This window comes from Heptranchias perlo, unplaced genomic scaffold (genome assembly GCF_035084215.1).
Source record: "Heptranchias perlo isolate sHepPer1 unplaced genomic scaffold, sHepPer1.hap1 HAP1_SCAFFOLD_55, whole genome shotgun sequence".
NCBI classification, from domain to species: Eukaryota; Metazoa; Chordata; class Chondrichthyes; order Hexanchiformes; family Hexanchidae; genus Heptranchias; species Heptranchias perlo.
The window spans coordinates 3,484,401-3,501,762 of record NW_027139570.1 but is presented as its reverse complement, the minus strand read 5'-3'; the positions used below and the strand labels follow the sequence as shown (position 1 = coordinate 3,501,762).

Genomic DNA, 17,362 nt, shown 5'->3' with positions numbered 1-17,362 from the left:
CTCAGGACTGCACTGCAGTGTCAGCCGGGATTATATGTTCAAGTCTCTGGAATTAGACTTCAATGCACAGACTTCTATCTCACAGGGGAGACTGCGACCACTGAGCCACGTCTGACACGTGAAAGGAGGAATGGAGATGGAGGGGCTGAGGGTGGGCATTCAGGAGCGTGGATATGGCTGAAGGCACGACTGTCAGAAGTGGGACAAATGGACTGCAGATGCACAAGCGGCCAGAGGTGGAGGAGCAGAATGTTTGGGAGGGGCTGTCGGAACTGGTAGTTTATAGAGATAGGGAGGGGTGAGACCCTGATGGATTCAAGTGTGAGAAAGAATAAAAATAAACTAAAGGCTGAGGAGATTGGAATCCAAAGCAAGTCAGTAAGGGCTTGAGTGGTTGGTGAGTGACTCACCAATCAAAAAAACCAGGGGTGAGGATGGAATCCCTGGCAAAGTTCATGACTTCCCAATTTTTAACTGGAGGAACTGGCGGCTCATCTAAAACAGAATGTGGACCTGACAACACAAAGATATTGGAAGGGTCAAGAGAGGCGGTGGTTTCGTCAGCGTCCATCTGAAAGCTGGTCCGTGTCTGTGGACTGTGTCACCAAAGGGCAGCATGTAGATGAGGAAGAGGAGGGAGCCAAGGATTGAACCTTTGGTAACATCAGAGATAACGGTGATAGGGTGGGAAGAGAAGCTTCTCCTGGCTATGATCAGATAGGTGAGTGCAACCAAGTGAGGGGAGTCCCAGCAAAAGAGGCCAGTGTCCGATGAATGAGATGGTGACGGGTGAGTTGTCTGTAGGTATGGAAATGGGGAGGGGTGGGCTATGGAGGGTTTTCAACCCAAGGATGAGAATTTTAAATTTAAGTGATATGGAACTGGGAGCCAGTGAGGGTCAGTGAGGCCGAGCAGGACCTGGTGCTGGTTGGACACGGACAAGAGTTTTGGACGAGCTCACGTTTATAGAAGGTGGGGATTGGGTGGCCGGTCAGGAGTGCATTGGAGGAATGGAGTCTGGAGGGGACAGAGACATTGATGAGGGTTTCAATGGCAATGGGCTGAGGAAGGAATGGAGGCGGTGAGGGAATTAAGGGGCCTTTGTGATGGAGGTGAAAAGGGGTCATGAGCTGAGCTCGGTTTTACACGGGACCAATTTTACTGGAGCCGTTAACCAATGTAGAATAAACGGGTAAACATCTGCAGTAAAATAGCGGAGAGAGGAATGTCAATGGGACACGTTCAGTCTCCGTCCCCTAATATCACCCACATTCATTTCGAGGCTGCAATCCTCAACCTGCCCTTTAACTGTCCTCGTGTCAGAGACTCACAATTTATATTTTGACTGGGAAACTGCAGGAACAGAGTGAAACGGGTCTGCTGTGTCCCTGGGTTCAGTGCACACTGCGGAGACATCTGTCTAAATTATAAATGAAACACCAGGAGTGAACATGGTCAATGCAGTTATAAAGAAGCTGCAAATGCAGCCGTTTATTATTGTTGGATCAGTCCTGTATGAGATCAGATTTAAACTTTATTCCTGAGAGAGGTCTGATTAACTAATAACATGGACTTTGAGATGTTTGTGTTTTATTCACCACATTATTTACATCGGAGTCAAAGCTGCTGATATAATGTGTTTGTTAAACTGACTGTAACTAATAGCAATGATCAGGAGTATAACCGTGTCAGTGGAGACTTAGCCCCTGTATAAATCAGGGCTTGTTGGAATGGATCAGCTCAGAGTGCCTGCTGGAGCTGTGGTTTCCAGGGTAACAGAAGTCAGTGCTTCTCACAGAAATGGAAGATCCAGTAATCTATCAGATACAACGTATTTATTATCCTGTTCTTGCAGCCATTGGAGTTCCGGGTAAGCCGTTATCTCATCTGTTAAAGGTGTAAATCGGTGTTAACTCTGCTGCTGTACTTGGCAAATTGTTTTTTGTCCCGACATATTTTACACAGTCACTTGTTCTGTTCTATTGGTTGAATGATGGAATGTGTTAAGTCTCTGCTCTTTCGGTATTGAGGCGCTGCATTATATCTGTCATGAATTTGTCGATCCAACCCTGGCATTGTTACAGGATTATTCCCTGTACTGAATGTATTGGAATCAGGTGTCTGGGCTAAGAGTTGGTATCAGACCATCAGGAGATGATAACAGTTTCTTGTTGTGGAACTAACCTGTCCTGGAATATGTTTTCATCAATGTGTTTTCAGTGATTGATAATGAGACAGCTCACGGTCTCAGTGTTACAAGGAGGCAGCGCAATGTCCTCCCTCTCCAATAACATGCTTCAGTTTAACTGAGATTTCAATGTATTTATTGGTGATCACTGTTACGAAATATTATTTCATTATGTGTGTATCTGACGCCGCTTCAGATGTCTGGTTACTGAACTGAGTTTGCTGCTGACTCTTTCACATCTCCTTCTCTGCTTCACTGTGGATGAATTCACTGACTGTCACTGGACTTCACTGTAAAAGTGAAATGTTTTGATGTTTTGTGGTCTCAATTTGCACTGTCCCTGTTGAAATCAGCAGCCCTTCTATGTACCTGTAGGTTATAAGTGTGATGTTGGCGTTTTATAAATTGAACAATCCCGCCATCTATCACTTTACTTTATAATTACTGGAGAAGGAATCTCAATTATTGTGAGATCTGTCTGGTAGAGGGATTCGATTCTGTTTATTCCATGATTTGTGGATGAAGTGAACAGTGTTGGTGAACAGGTGGAGAATTGGATGATCTGTGGAAATATTGAACTATTCCACAAAGGCTTCACTATTTAATAAACTGACACTGAGAATAGGATCGGTGGAACACGGGGCTGGTGAACAGAATGCAGGCACAGGATGATAGGATTTAATCGGATATGAAAATGGACTTGAGATAGGGAGTAGAGTGAGTGATAGAGAGGGTGACTGAGAGGGAAAGCGAGAGGCTGTGGTGTGAATAATTCATCAGAATGAACTGCTGAAACTTCCAGTACAATTAAACATCGAAAATGTGATTTGAAGGTGTTATTATGAAGTGGTCAGATTGGGTGAGTTTTTATTGTGGGACTCGCTCCTCATGTTTATATCCCTGTCAGGTCCTCAGTCTGTTTTTGTGAATGTTCCTTGTTTTCCAACTTAAAATTAAACATAATGAAAACTTACTTCAAGAACACAATCAGTAATTTCTTGATCGTAATGAATCATTCGGATACTCTGTTTTTAAAGCTCGGCTGAATTCAATAAACAACTGGGTTGATTTAATTAATAAATATCTATTTAATTTCAATTGAAGGTACAAAGTATATTTATTGAACATATTTTACACCCAACACAGGTTCCCTGACATCAATAACCACAGAAATGAACTGTTGAATGTATTAGTTGGATTTTGTAAGTTGGAGCTATATATTTGATTGCCTCGAACACTCTGCTGCAGTCTCTCTCTCTCCGAATCCCAGCCTCTCCTCCCACTGCATTTTATCCTCTGTCTCCTCATCCGTTCCTTCAGTTTGTCCACTTTCCCAAACCATCTGCTCCTGACTCCCCTCCAGCTCTTACATATCCTTTTCCTTGCCTCCCTCCCAATCTCACTCACTGGCTCGGTCTCCAACTTCCTTTCCCATTTAGTGCCTGCCCCTGTCGGCTCACTTAACCCAGAACAACAAAGCAGCTGCACCTCCCCCTGTCCCCTCACATTCACGGCCTTTCCCCTCTCTTTCCTCGTCCGTCTGGAGCCCAAACCCGGTTTAATCCACTGTATTCCCGGTGTGTAAAACCCCTTCTCCCTTCCCCAAGGCACTGCACCCTCACTCAGCCCTTCCACTAGATCCGGTGCTCACTTTATTCACTTTCTGTATCCATCTCCCAATTCATTATTGATCATTGTGTTTAAAAACATATCTCTGCCCGAAAGCACTGCCCAGGTCAATCAATCACTTTCCACCCTGCGATGCAGCAACAAAGCTGGAAATTTCACCCCAGATCATCTCAATCTGCTGCTTTGACTCCAGGTCTGATCAGTAATTTCTCTGCTTCCTTTTCTCTCTCTTCCAGTTAACTTGGTGGCGATTGTGATCCTGTCCCGAGGAAAGTGCGGTCTCTCCAAATGTATCAGTGTCTACCTGGTGGGAATGGCAGTGGCCGATCTCATGGTCGTTATCGCTGATCCGATATTGAGATGGATTAATGAGCTGTATCTCTCATGGTCATTCCTGCACATCACTCCCGTGTGTAGTTTTGTTATATTCTTGTGTTATGTAACCGCGAATGTTTCTGTCTGGTTCACAGTCGCTTTCACCTTTGATCGATTTGTGGCCATTTGTTGTGAGAAGCTGAAAACTAAATATTGCACCGAGAAAACGGCGGCTGTGGTTCTGGGAACAGTGAGTGTGCTGGGCTGTTTGGAGAGTGTCCCCTGGTACTTTATATATGAAACTTTATATATAATTGATAATGTTCCCTGGTTTTGTGTGGTTAAACCGAGCTTCCGTACTTCCCCCGCATGGACCGCATTTGACATGTTTCACCTCATTTTAACCCCTTGTGTCCCGTTCTGTCTGATTTTACTGTTCAATGTTCTGACTGTCAGGCGTATTTTAGTGTCCAGTCGAGTCCGCATGGGACTCCGGGGCCGCAGCAATGGAGAGAATCAGAGTGATCCAGAGATGGAGAACCGAAAGAAATCCATCATTTTACTCTTCAGTATATCGGGCAGTTTTATACTGTTGTGGCTGACATGGGTTGTATTTTTCATTTATGTGCGAATTGCAGACATTCGGAATTTTTACTCCTACACTGACCCTGTTTATCTCACACAACAGACAGCAAAGATGCTGCAGCTTCTCAGTTCCTGCACAAACACGTGTATTTATGTCCTGACCCAGACTAAATTCAGAGAGGAGCTGAAGAACGCGGTGAAATACCCACTCAATCTAATTATTAAATTAGTGAAATCATAGAAAGAACAGAAGGGTTTCAAGCACTAGAACTAAATTCCATTTCATTCTCCATCCCCTACACTTCCCAGGGGATGGAAAGTACATTTTATATTAGCAGCACAGAGCCATTAAATGATCTTAAATCTGATTCGAAGATTATATTTTATTGATAATCTGACCTATTGAGGCAGCATTTGCTTTGCAGACAACACGTGAATTGTTGCTCAAAATAGCGGCACCAAAGAGCTCAGCTGGACTTTAATTAACTGACCGCAAGGCAAAATGGGCAAAGCTGGAAATCAAAGTCACTTCTGTGGCCCTGTTCAGAATGTGTGTACTCCACATAAATTGTGAGAGAGAGGGAGAGAGGAAGGGAGAGACGGAGAGAGAGACGGGAGACAGAGAGAGAGAGCGTGAGAGACAGAGAAAGAGGGACAGAGATAGTGTGGAGGGGGAGAGCGGGAGAGAGAGAGAGAGAGTGAAAGAAAGAGAGAAGGAGCTAGAAGGAGGGAGAGAAAGGGAGAGGCAATTAGAGAGGGACAGAGAGAGGGAGAGAGAGAAAGAGTGAAAGATGGAGAGAGGGTGCTCGAAAGAGGGAAAGAGAGGGATAGGCAATTAGAGAGAGACAGAGAGAGGAAAACAGAGAAAGAGAGACAGAGGGGGAGAGAGGGAGAGAGAGACAGAGAATGTGACAGAGAGAGACACAAAGAGAGAGGCAGGGAGAGAGAGACAGAGAGAAAGAGAGAGGGAGGACAGAGAGAGAGAGACAGAGAGATAGAGAGAGGGAGAGACAGGGAGGGCAGAGAGAGAGAGAGACAGAGAGAGGGAGACGGAGGGAGAGAGAACACAAGGACAAAAGAAATGTACCAATTACAAAAGTGCAGAAACAAAGAGGGGCAGAGATAGAGTTACTCGGAGACGAAGAGAAACAAGGAGTAGGTTATTTAGATTGGAGATAAAAATAAAGAGAGAAAAAAAGCATATATTATAATGAGAGAGAGACAACACAAATATGGATGGAACGAGAGTGAAACACTGACAAATGATAATAAAGTGATCGGAGCGGAGAGGTAATTAGATGGAAGAAATCAATTCAAAATAACTAGAGACTGAGAGTGAGGCAGAGCAGGAGAGTGTCAGACATAAAAAGACAGTAAGAGAAAGAGAGAAATAGGAACAGAAAGCAAGGAGAATAATAGAAAACAGGAGAGATGGGAGAAATACAAAGATTAAAATGGAGACTGAGAGAGATGGAATGAAATACTGAAACAGATGGAAAGAAGAGATCGAGAAGTCAAATGGAACCGGAGAGAAAGAAGGAGACAGAAGTAGAGCTGGAGAGAGTGAAAAACAAACAGAATAGAACAAAGACAGGTGAAAAGGGAAAAGTAGATCCACAGAGAGAAACAATGAGAGAGGTGATGCCGGGATGCCCCACAATAAAGTCACTCAGCCTTGTGTACCTGGCCCTGACCATTACTTACTGCAGGAGTTTCCCAGCTGCTCTGTGCAGTAAAAAATCATCTGATAAACGAAAGGCTGAAATTAAATCAGCTTCAGCATGTCTGAAGGAAAAGGATGATTAAAAGGAGGAAGGGCTGTTGAAAGATTGTTAATGACACATTGTAAAAGATCACACAGCAGAGGATAGATCACCATAGCAACAAGAACGATTCAAGGAGGGCTCGAGGTCGTTTGAACACCTGCCGACTTAACTTGGTTACGTTGTGGACACTGAGAGACAACAAGTGAAGTGTCAATCAATCGTGGGTTATATTTGTCTGAACCAATTGTTGATAACCCACCGTCCCAGAGGTGTGATTCTTTGTTAAAAAGGTCTTTAAAATCTGGGCAGACGTTGATTGGAGAGAGACACAGATCCACCACGACTGCTCCAACCTCACCTTTCACTTCCTGGCAGCACCACCTCACCTGGAATCTTCATGACTGCTCGCTAACTCCCAGCTTGATGCCTCGATGCTGGTTTACAGATTGCCTGTGAAGCAGATGGCCTGGATACAAGAGAAAGTCACACTACACTACAACGGTCTCCATCAAAATACCTGGAATCTTCGCGGCAAGATTGAACCAACCATGAGGATATAACTGTTGTTATGGGATCAGTCTAAGATAGATATTTGATTTCCAAACAGTTACGTATTTTGGGAATTCAGAGTGTGTTGTTTTATTGTTGTTGAAGCAATTCTAAATCTGGCATAAACCAAAGATGTTGATTAAATTGTAATCTCAATTTTTCTAGTAAATTAATAATAATAATAAATGATTGTTTTGTTCATAAAGCCATGGTTTGTGCCTGAAGTTTCTTTAGGATAAAGAGCCCATTATTTCAATATAAAATTAAACATCGTGGAGACAAAAAGTCATTGATCCCAAATTAAAGTGTAAAATCACTTTGCACCTTTTTGCTCCTCCATCTGGACCATGTGTAACTTTCCCAGTGAGCTGCTGGATTCTGTAATAAATCACAATGTACTCTTAACCCTTCTGCTGTGTTACTAAACTGGACAGGGACCCGGAGCACTCTCCTGCTCTGTTACTGTTACAAATACTGTTATTGTTTCAGATTAAAGAAAAGTATTAATAATGGAGAAATGAATTAAATCCCAGATCAGAACTACATTCAGATTGAGTCCAATTTTACTCTGATTTATTTAACAGAAGCTAGAATTACATTCTCTACACAAAATGACTAATTGGACCTTTCCTCCGAATGTCTGGTCTCTCCTTCTCGGTCACCATTACGTCCAAATAACCAAATGTTAATCCACTTTTTTTTCAGAAGTTCACCTTTTGTTGTTTAATTCCCTCACTGCACCGCTGTCTTTGTGTTACACACCAGCTGGTGCCGTTCTCACTCAGTTTGTAGTTCAACAGTGATTTAACAGGAACAACAAATGAACCCTCTCCATGTCTCTCACCAGAACAAGCTTCTCCTTGCCCCTCAGTAAGATGGCTGCCTTACTCATGTCCATTCAGTTTCACGTTCACGGCGTTGAAATTATTGTTCATCGATTCATGGTTTCATGGTGGGTACGATGCAAGAGGGAGTCCATTCAGCCCACCATACTTTTGCCAGCTCTTTGAAAGCGCTATCCAATTAGTCCCATTTCCCGCTCTGCTTTTCCCCCACAGCCCTTTTGGAGGCTTTGTAATAGTAGGTGTATAATGGAAATACATATATATGTGTATGTGCAAATTTAGTTGCAAATGATTGTCTCTCAATCTTTTACTCTTGAGATTCTTCTCCTTTATGAACTGGGCTTTGCTTGTGCGCAAATGAATGTTGCTGAGAGATTGTCCCTGCAACTGAGTGAGGGATCATGCTGTGCATTAGTTTTTTGAAAAAAACACTTTTTTGCTTTGGCTCTTTTATACGTCATGAATTTGTTTGAACTCTTTGGCAGATTGGAAAAAGCCACTAACTGTAAGTTGACCACAAACTACAGGCTTTTTGTCCATTGCTAATTAAAACAAGAGAAAAGAGCAAAGGTAAAGTTCGTTCACCTTTGCAAACTGCAACATAAAGGGGTAAAGTTGCAAAAAATGCCCAGAGTTTTGTCGCCTGCTCCAGCAACAGAAGAGAAAATGAGCACAGGAGTAATGTGGACCATGCAGAAAACACTAACCAGAACAGACAGACAGACCAGCACCTTTTAGGGGAGAGGTGAGAGGGAGTGGGTGAGTGAGGGAATGAATTTCAAAGCAGTAGTGAAAACCCTGCAAACTTGTATTAGAGAGAGAGAGAGAAGCAACTTGTGCTCTTCAGCCTGCCCTGAGTGTCTTTCTGTCTCTCTCTCTCTCCCAACTTTTCTCTCTTTTCTTTAGATTCTCTGATTTGTAACTGGGGAGTTTCTTTGTCAGTGGTGTTTGGTGAGAGATTGCCTGCCTATGTAATGGAGCGAGTGAGTGAGTGAGTGAGTGTGAATGTGTGTGAGTGAGTGAGTGTGAGGGAGCTCTGGGCTCTTGCTGTGCCCTTTCAATCACTTGCTTTGTTTTTAATCAATTCCTTTTCAGCACCTCTCTCTCCCTACAGAGGATATTTTTTTGTGGAAATGCTGTAACATGAAGTTGTGGAAAGAGAATTTTTGGGAGGAGGAGGAATTCTTGGACAAGAAGCTTTCTCTCCACAGGGAACTGACCGAGGCCTTCATCCCAGGCTGCACTCAATGTGGCTCACGTGAGTTTTGCCTGGGTCACTGTGGGATCGGTGGGAGCACTGTGGGATCACGGGTTGCTGTGGGATCACTGGGATCCTGCAGGTTCACTGGGACACTGGCGGCCATTTTGTTTCAGCTTCATGGGGTGACAGGAGAAACTACTTTACCCATTCTATGTAATATAGAAATATTATATACATATATATATATATACATATATATATATCTTATTTTATATACACATGAAAGTCTCTCAAACATTTACACAAATTCAGTTTGGATACTGGGACCTCTGGGTGCACTGTGGGATCACTGGGATCACTTTGGGAGCACTGTGACATTATCACTGGGTGTGCAGGAGGATCACTGGGTCACTCTGCGATCACTGTGGGATCACTGGGTTCAATGTGGATCACTGGGACAATGTGGATCACTGGGATACTGTGCATGACTGTGGCATAACACTGGGTGTACTGTGGGGGTCACTGGGTCACTCTGCGATCACTGTGCGATCACTGGGTGCACTGTGGATCACTGGGACACTGTGGATCAATGGGGCACTATCACTGGGTGTACTGTGGGATCACTGGGTCACTCTGCGATCACTGTGCGATCACTGGGTTCTCTGCGGATTACTGGGACAATGTGGATCACTGGGACGCTGTGCAAGACTGGGGCAGTAACACTGGGTGCACTGTGGGGGTCACTGGGTCACTCTGCGATCACTGGGTGCACTGTGGATCACTGTGACACTGTGGATCAATGGGGCACTATCACTGGGTGCACTGTGGGATCAATAATCACTGTGGGGACTCTATGGGATATTTATTTACCCAGTTGGGCCGAATGACCTCTGTTTCTCTGCTGTACATTCGATGTAATTCTATGTAGTATACAAATATAGATAATGTTGTTATGATGTTGTGGGAAAACAGGGAATCCCGGAGAGACTTCCTTACACAGATGGGCCGAATGGCCTCTTTCTGTGCCGTGCAGTATTCAATGCTATATAGATATATATATATCTCAAAAGATAAATATTTTATATATACAAGCAAATGTTGTAAAATAGAAATAGAAATCGGGCTGAATGGCCTCTGTACTATACTCTGTTGTACTGTACATTCAATGTAAAATATATGTAACTGTATAATTCTATTATATATTATATTATACCATATATTCAACAATTTGTTGTTGTTGTCAAATAAGAAATTCAGGGGAATTTCTTTACCCAGATGGGCTGAATGGCCTGTTTCTGTGCCGTGCTGTATTCTATGTAAAATATATATAAAGAAATGTACGGGGTTAAATTCGATAACCCCCGAATCCGGGCGCGGGGGGCGATTAACCCCCGAGTGATTAACCTGCACCCGGTCGTTGAGATGCAGACAGTCCGTGAGATTGGTGCTGCCTGGTGATTTACCTGATTCCTGCGAGCAGTCAGGCCTGGCTGTGCTGTTGAGCGGCTTCTCACCAGCAGGGGGGCCCTGATATTGCGTGAGTGGTGAGCGCCTCGAAAAGGCAGCCCGCACCTCTTCAAGGCAGGCCGCACCTCTGAAAGGCAGGCCGCACCTCTGAAAGGCAGGCTGCAACTCTTAAAGGCAGCCCGCACCTCTTAAAGGCAGGCTGCACCTCTGAAAGGCAGCCGGCACCTCTTAAAGGCAGGCTGCACCTCATAAAGGCAGGTTGCACCTCTTAAAGGCAGGCTGCACCGATTAAAGGCAGCCTGTACCGATTAAAGTCAGGCTGCACCTCTTAAAGGCAGGCTGCACCGATTAAAGGCAGGCTGCACCGATTAAAGTCAGGCTGCACCTCTTAAAGGCAGGTTGAACCTCTGAAAGGCAGCCCGTACCTCTTAAAGGCAGGCTGAACCTCTGAAAGGCAGCCCGCACCTCTCAAAGGCAGCCCATACCTCTCAAAGGCAGGCTGAACATCTGAAAGGCAGGCTGCACCTCTTAAAGGCAGGCTGAACCTCTGAAAGGCAGGCTGCACCTCTTAAAGGCAGGCTGCACCGATTAAAGTCAGGCTGGATCTCACAAAGTCAAACATTTGATTCAGATTCAAACCTCCGGGGTCATTTCCTCTCGTACAGTTTTGATTGGCAGCTTCTTTTGAATTAAACAAACCATTGCTTAAAATGACTGGCTCCCAGTCACTGTTTTGAAGCGATTTTTCACCTTGTCTTTTTCAAACTGGTGAGTCTGTTTGGAATCTCTGAGAATGTTAATCAAGTCGACAGCTTCCATAGTTTGTGATAAAAAGACAACAAAGAACCAGGATGTTCGAAAGTTCGGTCACAGTTTCGTATAGTATTTGTGAATTATTTATTATTTTCTTTTCCATTAAGGATCTGGTTGAGCTTTACAGTAAAACTGTTGTCTTACTGCTACTATTTTGTTTGTTCTCTTATTGTTTCATCAATTTGTTTGGCAGTTAAAGTCTAAAACAAGCTCTAGTGTAGTGTGAATCTGTCTCCCTCTGAAGAGCAGGCACTATTAGGCACTGGATAGAACGAGTGGGCTGAGATAATCTGAAGGGGTTTCACTGTTCATTACCTGGCGCCCTTCAAATGTTACATTGATATCAGGACAAGCGGAAACACTGAGACATTGGGAGTGAAGCCTCACCTAACAGAGGAGCTGCTTTTTCAAGCTTAGAAATACAGCTGATTTTAAATCAGCAAACATTCACTTCATTAAAGTAGACAAAAAGGCAACTATCTCTGAACTGTCGCCACTCTCTCAAAAACATAGATATTTTACTGATCGGGGAATAATGGTCTTGTTCAAACTGTACAAAATAAAAATCAATTGTGATCTTTTTAAAATAATGAACTGATTTAAAGCATTGTCCAACCAAACAAAGGCACCAAGAATTCCCAGGACATTGAGAGATTATGAGTGGGCAAAACTGTGGCAAATGGAGTTCAATGTGGGGAAATGTGAGGTCATCCACTTCGGATCTAAGAAAGATAGATCAGAGAGTTTTCTGAATGGTGAGGAGCTCTGAACTGTGGAGGAGCAGAGAGATTTAGAGGTCCAAGTACAGAAATCATTAAAAGCTAGTGGACAGTTACAAAAATAATTCAAAAGGCTAATGGAATGTCGGCCTTTATTCAAGAGGGCTGGAATATAAAGGGGTGGAAGTTATGTTCCAGTTGTACAGAGCTCTGGTTAGACCACATCTGGAGGACCGCATTCAGTTCTGGGCACTGCACCTCAGGAAGGATATATTGCCAATGGAAGGGCTGCAGCGCAGATTCACCAGAATGATCTCGTGGCTAAAAGGGGTTAAATTATGAGGACAGGTTGCATGGACTAGCCTTGTATTCCCCTGAATATAGAAGATTAAGGCGTGATTGAATTGAGGTGTTTAAGATGATGAAAGGATTTGATAGGGTAGATAGAGAGAAACTACTTCCTCTGTTGGGGGAGTCCAGAACAAAAGGCCATAACCTTAAAATTGGAGCTCGGCCGTCCAGGGGTGATGTCAGGAAGCACTTCTTCACACAAAGGGTCGTAGAAATCTGGAACTCTCTCCCACAAAAGTCTGTTGAGGCTGGGGGTCAATCCGAAATTTCAAAACGGAGATTGATAGATTTTTATTAGTCAAGGGTATTGATGATTAAGGAACCAAGGCGGGTAGATGGAGTTAACATACTGATCAGCCATGATCTAATTGAATGGCAGAACAGTTTGAGGAGCTGAATTGTCTACTCCTGTTCCTATGTAACAGGCTCGTGTGGCTGAATGGACTTCTCTTGTTCCTCTGTAACATGCTCGAGGGGCTGAATGTTCTCATCTTCTTCCTATATTATCATGCTCGAGGGGCTGAATGGACTCCTCTTGTTCCTATGTAACATGCGCGACAGGCTGAATAGCGTCCAGATCCTGTATAACAGTCTCGAAGGGCTGAATGGCTTCCTCTGTTCAAGTGCAACGAGCTCGAGGGGCTTAATGGCCGAGTCCTATTCCAGTGTAATCGGCTCGAGGTGCTGAATGGCCTTCAGTTCCCGTGGAACACGCTCGTGGGGCTGAATGGCCTGCTGCTGTTCCTATCTAACAGGCTTGAGAGGCTGATTGGCCTCCAGGTCTGATGTTTCGGGCTCGAGGGGCTGAATTGCCTTCAATTCCCGTATAACACGCTCGAGGGGCTGAATGGTCTGCTGCTGTTCCTGTGTAACAGGCTTGAGGTGCTGATTGGCTAACAGATCTAGTCTAAGGTGCTCGAGGGGCTGAATGGCCTCCTCCTGTTGCTATCTTACAGGCTTGAAGGGCTGATTGGCGTCTAGATCCTATATAACAGGCTCGAAGGGCTGAATGGCCTTCAGTTCCCAGATAACAGGCTCGAAAGGCTAAATGGCCTCCTCCTTTTGATATTTGACAGGCTTGAGGGGTTGATTGGCCTCAAGTTCCTGTATAACAGGCTCAGAGGGCTGAATGGCCTCCTCCTGATTCTATGTAACAGGCTTGAGGGGATGATCGGCCTCCAGTAACGATGTAACGGGCTTGAGGGGCTGAATGGCCTCCTCCTTTTCCTGTGTAACAGCCTTCAGAGGCTGAATGGCCTTCAGTTCCCATATTAAAGGCTGGAGGAGCTCAATGGCTTCCTTCTGTTCCTGTCGAACAGCCGTGAAGGACTTGCGGCCAATTTGTCCAAGATGATTGCCAGACTTGCTGCCATTTTGTCCAAGATGTCGGGCGAACTTGCCACCATTTTGTCTAAAAATTAGAGCCGAACCTTTCAGGAGCGAGATTAGAAAACATTTCTACACACAAAGGGTGGTAGAAGTTTGGAACTCTCTTCCGCAAATGGCAATTGATACCAGCTCAATTGCTAAATTTAGATGTGAGATTGATAGCTTTTTGGCAATCAAAGGTATTAAGGGATATGGGCCAAAGGCGGGTTTATGGAGTTAGATCACAGATCAGCCATGATCTTATCAAATGGCGGAGCAGGAACGAGGGGCTGAACGTCCTACTCCTGTTCCTATGTTCCTATGATATTATTTATATGGAATTCCGACAGGCATTTGATAAGGTTCCGCACAAGAGACTGTTGGCAAAAATGAAAGCGCATGGAACTTGAGGCAATGTATTGACATGGGTAGAGAATTGGTTCGGAGATAGGAGACAGAGAGTGGGGATAATGGGTACATACTCCAATTGGCAGGATGCGACTAGTGGTGTCCCCCAGGGATCTGTAACTGGGGTCTCAGCTTGTCACCATATTTATCAATGACTTAGATGAAGGAACAGAGAGTCGTATATCCAAGTTTGCTGATGAGACTCAGTTAGGTGGTACAGTGAGTAGTGTGGATGCGAGTGGAAAGTTGCAAAGGGACATTGATAAATTTAGTGAGTGGGCAAAACTATGGCAGATGGAGTTCAATGTGTTCTAATCCACTTTGGACCTATGGTCAGGGTATTTTCCAAATGGTAAGAAGCTCGGAACTGTGGAGAAGCAGAGAGAATTAACGGTTCATTTACATAAATCAGTAAAAGCTAACGGACGGGTCCAAAAATAATTTAAAAGGCGAACGGAGTGTTAGCCCTTATCTCAGGGGGCTGGAATATAAAGAAGTGGAAGTTATGTTCCAGTTATATAAAGCTCTGGTTAGACTGCGTCTGGAGTAACTGCGTTCAGTTTTGGACACTGCACCTCAGGAAGGATAGATTGGCCTTGGAGGGAGTGCAGAGCAGATTCACCAGAATGTTACCGCGGTTAAAAAGGTTAAACTATGAGGACAGGCTGCATGGACTGGGCTCGTATTCCCTCGAGTACCGAAGATTGAGGGGCGGTCTGAGCGAGGTGTTTAACATGTTTAAATGAGTCGATAGAATAAAGAGAGAGAATCAATTTCCTCTGGGGAATCAAGAACGAGGGGGACAGAACCTTAAAATTAGAACCATGCCATTCAGGTTCGAAATCAGGAAGCACTTTTTTACACAATGGGCAGTAGAAGTCTGGAACTCTGTCCCCCAAAAGACTGTGGATGTTCAATTGAAGCTTTCAAGACTGAGATCGATAGATTTTTGTTGGGTGAGGGTATCGAGAGATAGGGAGCAAAGACGGGTAAATGGATTTGCGGTTCAGATGATCTCTGATCGAATTGAAGGGTGGAACAGGTTCAAGGGGCGAAATGGCCTCCTCCTGTTCCCAATGGAAATGTTGAGAATATGCTTTATTGATGCTGTGATGCCACGTCCCACACCTGTCAAAACAAGGCCACATTTGGGAGTTTCATAACTTTGAAATGAACATTTTTCTTTTGTGACTTGTGCAACTTCGATCAATTGAATAGTTATGAAAGAGAATCAATGCCGTCATTCTAATTTCTGGCTGACCAGCATAGCAAAGGTTTCCGTAGTGTAGTGGTTATCACGTTCGCCTCACACGCGAAAGGTCCCCGGTTCGATCCCGGGTGGAAACATTATGTTGGGGCAGATGTTTTTTTCATCTGTGAAAGAGCCGGTCCTGTTAAATTTAACACAAATTCGTGGTCTCACGAGCACTGAACATTTTAAACCGAGCCCTTCAAAATACAGTGTGTAAAATGAGAAGGGATAAAAAGTTCATCGCACAAAAGAAATGATTTCAAACTTCCCTCAGTCGCCTTTCTGCAAAATAACGTTATCGGTTAATTAATGGTGATGAAAACAATGATCGTTTTTTTTTTCTTGCCACAGCCTTTCAATTAGTTCATGCGACTAATATAACAAGTGTCCAAAAGTTGCTTTTCTGACCGGGAATCGAACCGGAGCCGCGGCACCCTCTGAAGAGCAAGCACTATTCGGCACTGGATCGAACGAGTGGGCTGGAACCCTTCAAATGTTGCACTGATATCAGGATAAGCGGAAACACTGATACATTGGGAATGAAGCCTCACCAACAGAGGAGCTGCTTTTTCAAGCTAAGAAATACAGCTGATTTTAAATCAGCAAAATTTCACTTCATTAAAGTAGACAAAAAGGCAACTATCTCTGAACTGTCGCCGCTATCTGAAAAACACAGACATTTTATTGATCGGGGAATAATGATCTTGTTCAAACTGTACAAGTTAAAAATCATTTCGAATCTTTTAAAAATAACAATCTGATTTCAAGCATTCTCCAACCAAACAAAATCACCAAGCATTCCCAGGATATTGGGAGATTATGTGAGTGGGTAAAACTGTGGTAAATGGAGTTCAATGTGGGGAAATGTGAGGTCATCCACTTCGGATCGAAGAAAGATAGATCAGAGAATTTTCTAAATGGTGAGGAGCTCGGAACTGTGGAGGAGCAGAGAGATTTAGGGTCCAAGTACAGAAATCATTAAAAGCTAGTGGACAGTTACAAAAATAATTAAAAAGGCTAATAGAATGTTGGCCTTTATTTCTCGAGGGCTGGAAAATAAAGGGGTGGAAGTTATGTTCCAGCTGTACAGAGCTCTGGTTAGAGCCCATCTGGAGAACTGCATTCAGTTCTGGGCACTGCACCTCAGGAAGGATATATTGGCCTTGGAAGGAATGCAGCACAGATTCACCAGAATTATAGCCGGGCTAGAAGGGTTATATTATGAGGACAGGTTGAATAGACTAGGCTTTATTCCCCTGAATATAGAAGATTAAGGGGTGATCTAATTGAGGTGTTTAAGATGATTAAAGGAGTTGATAGGGTAGATGGAGAGAAACTACTTCCTCTGGTGTGGAATCCAGAACAAGGGGGAATAACCTTAAAATTAGAGCTCGGCCGTTCAGGGTTGATGTCAGGAAGCACTTCATTCTGTTGAGGCCTGGGGTGAATACGAAATTTCAAAACGAAGATTGCAGATTTTTGTTAGGCATGGGTATTAATAATTAAGGAACCAAGGCGGGTAGATGGAGTTAAGATACAGATCAGCCATGATCGAATTGAATGGCGGAACAGGTTGAGGAGCTGTATTGTCTAATCCTGTTCCTGTGTAACAGGCTCGTGTGGCTGAATGGACTCATCTTGTTCCTGCATTAACATGCTCGAGGGGCTGAATGGACTCCTCTTTTCCTATGTAACATGCGCGAGGGGCTGAATGGCATCCAGATCCTTTATAACAGTCTCGAAGGGCTGAATGGCCTCCTCCTGTTCCAGTGCAACAAGCTCGAGGGGCTTAATGGCCGAATCCTATTCCAGTGTAATAGGCTCGCGGTGCTGAATGGCCTTCAGTTCCCGTATAACACGCTCGAGGGGCTGAATGGCCTGCTGCTGTTCCTATGTAACAGGCTTG

At 44.1% G+C, this 17,362-nt stretch overlaps 1 non-coding gene across 1 annotated transcript; it reads left to right on the top strand.

Moving 5' to 3' along the window:
- Window positions 1-15,478: 15,478 nt before the first annotated feature.
- On the top strand, window positions 15,479-15,551 carry trnav-cac (transfer RNA valine (anticodon CAC)). Its single transcript has one exon. It is a non-coding gene; the product is annotated as a tRNA-Val (tRNA).
- The last annotated feature ends 1,811 nt before the right edge of the window (window positions 15,552-17,362 follow it).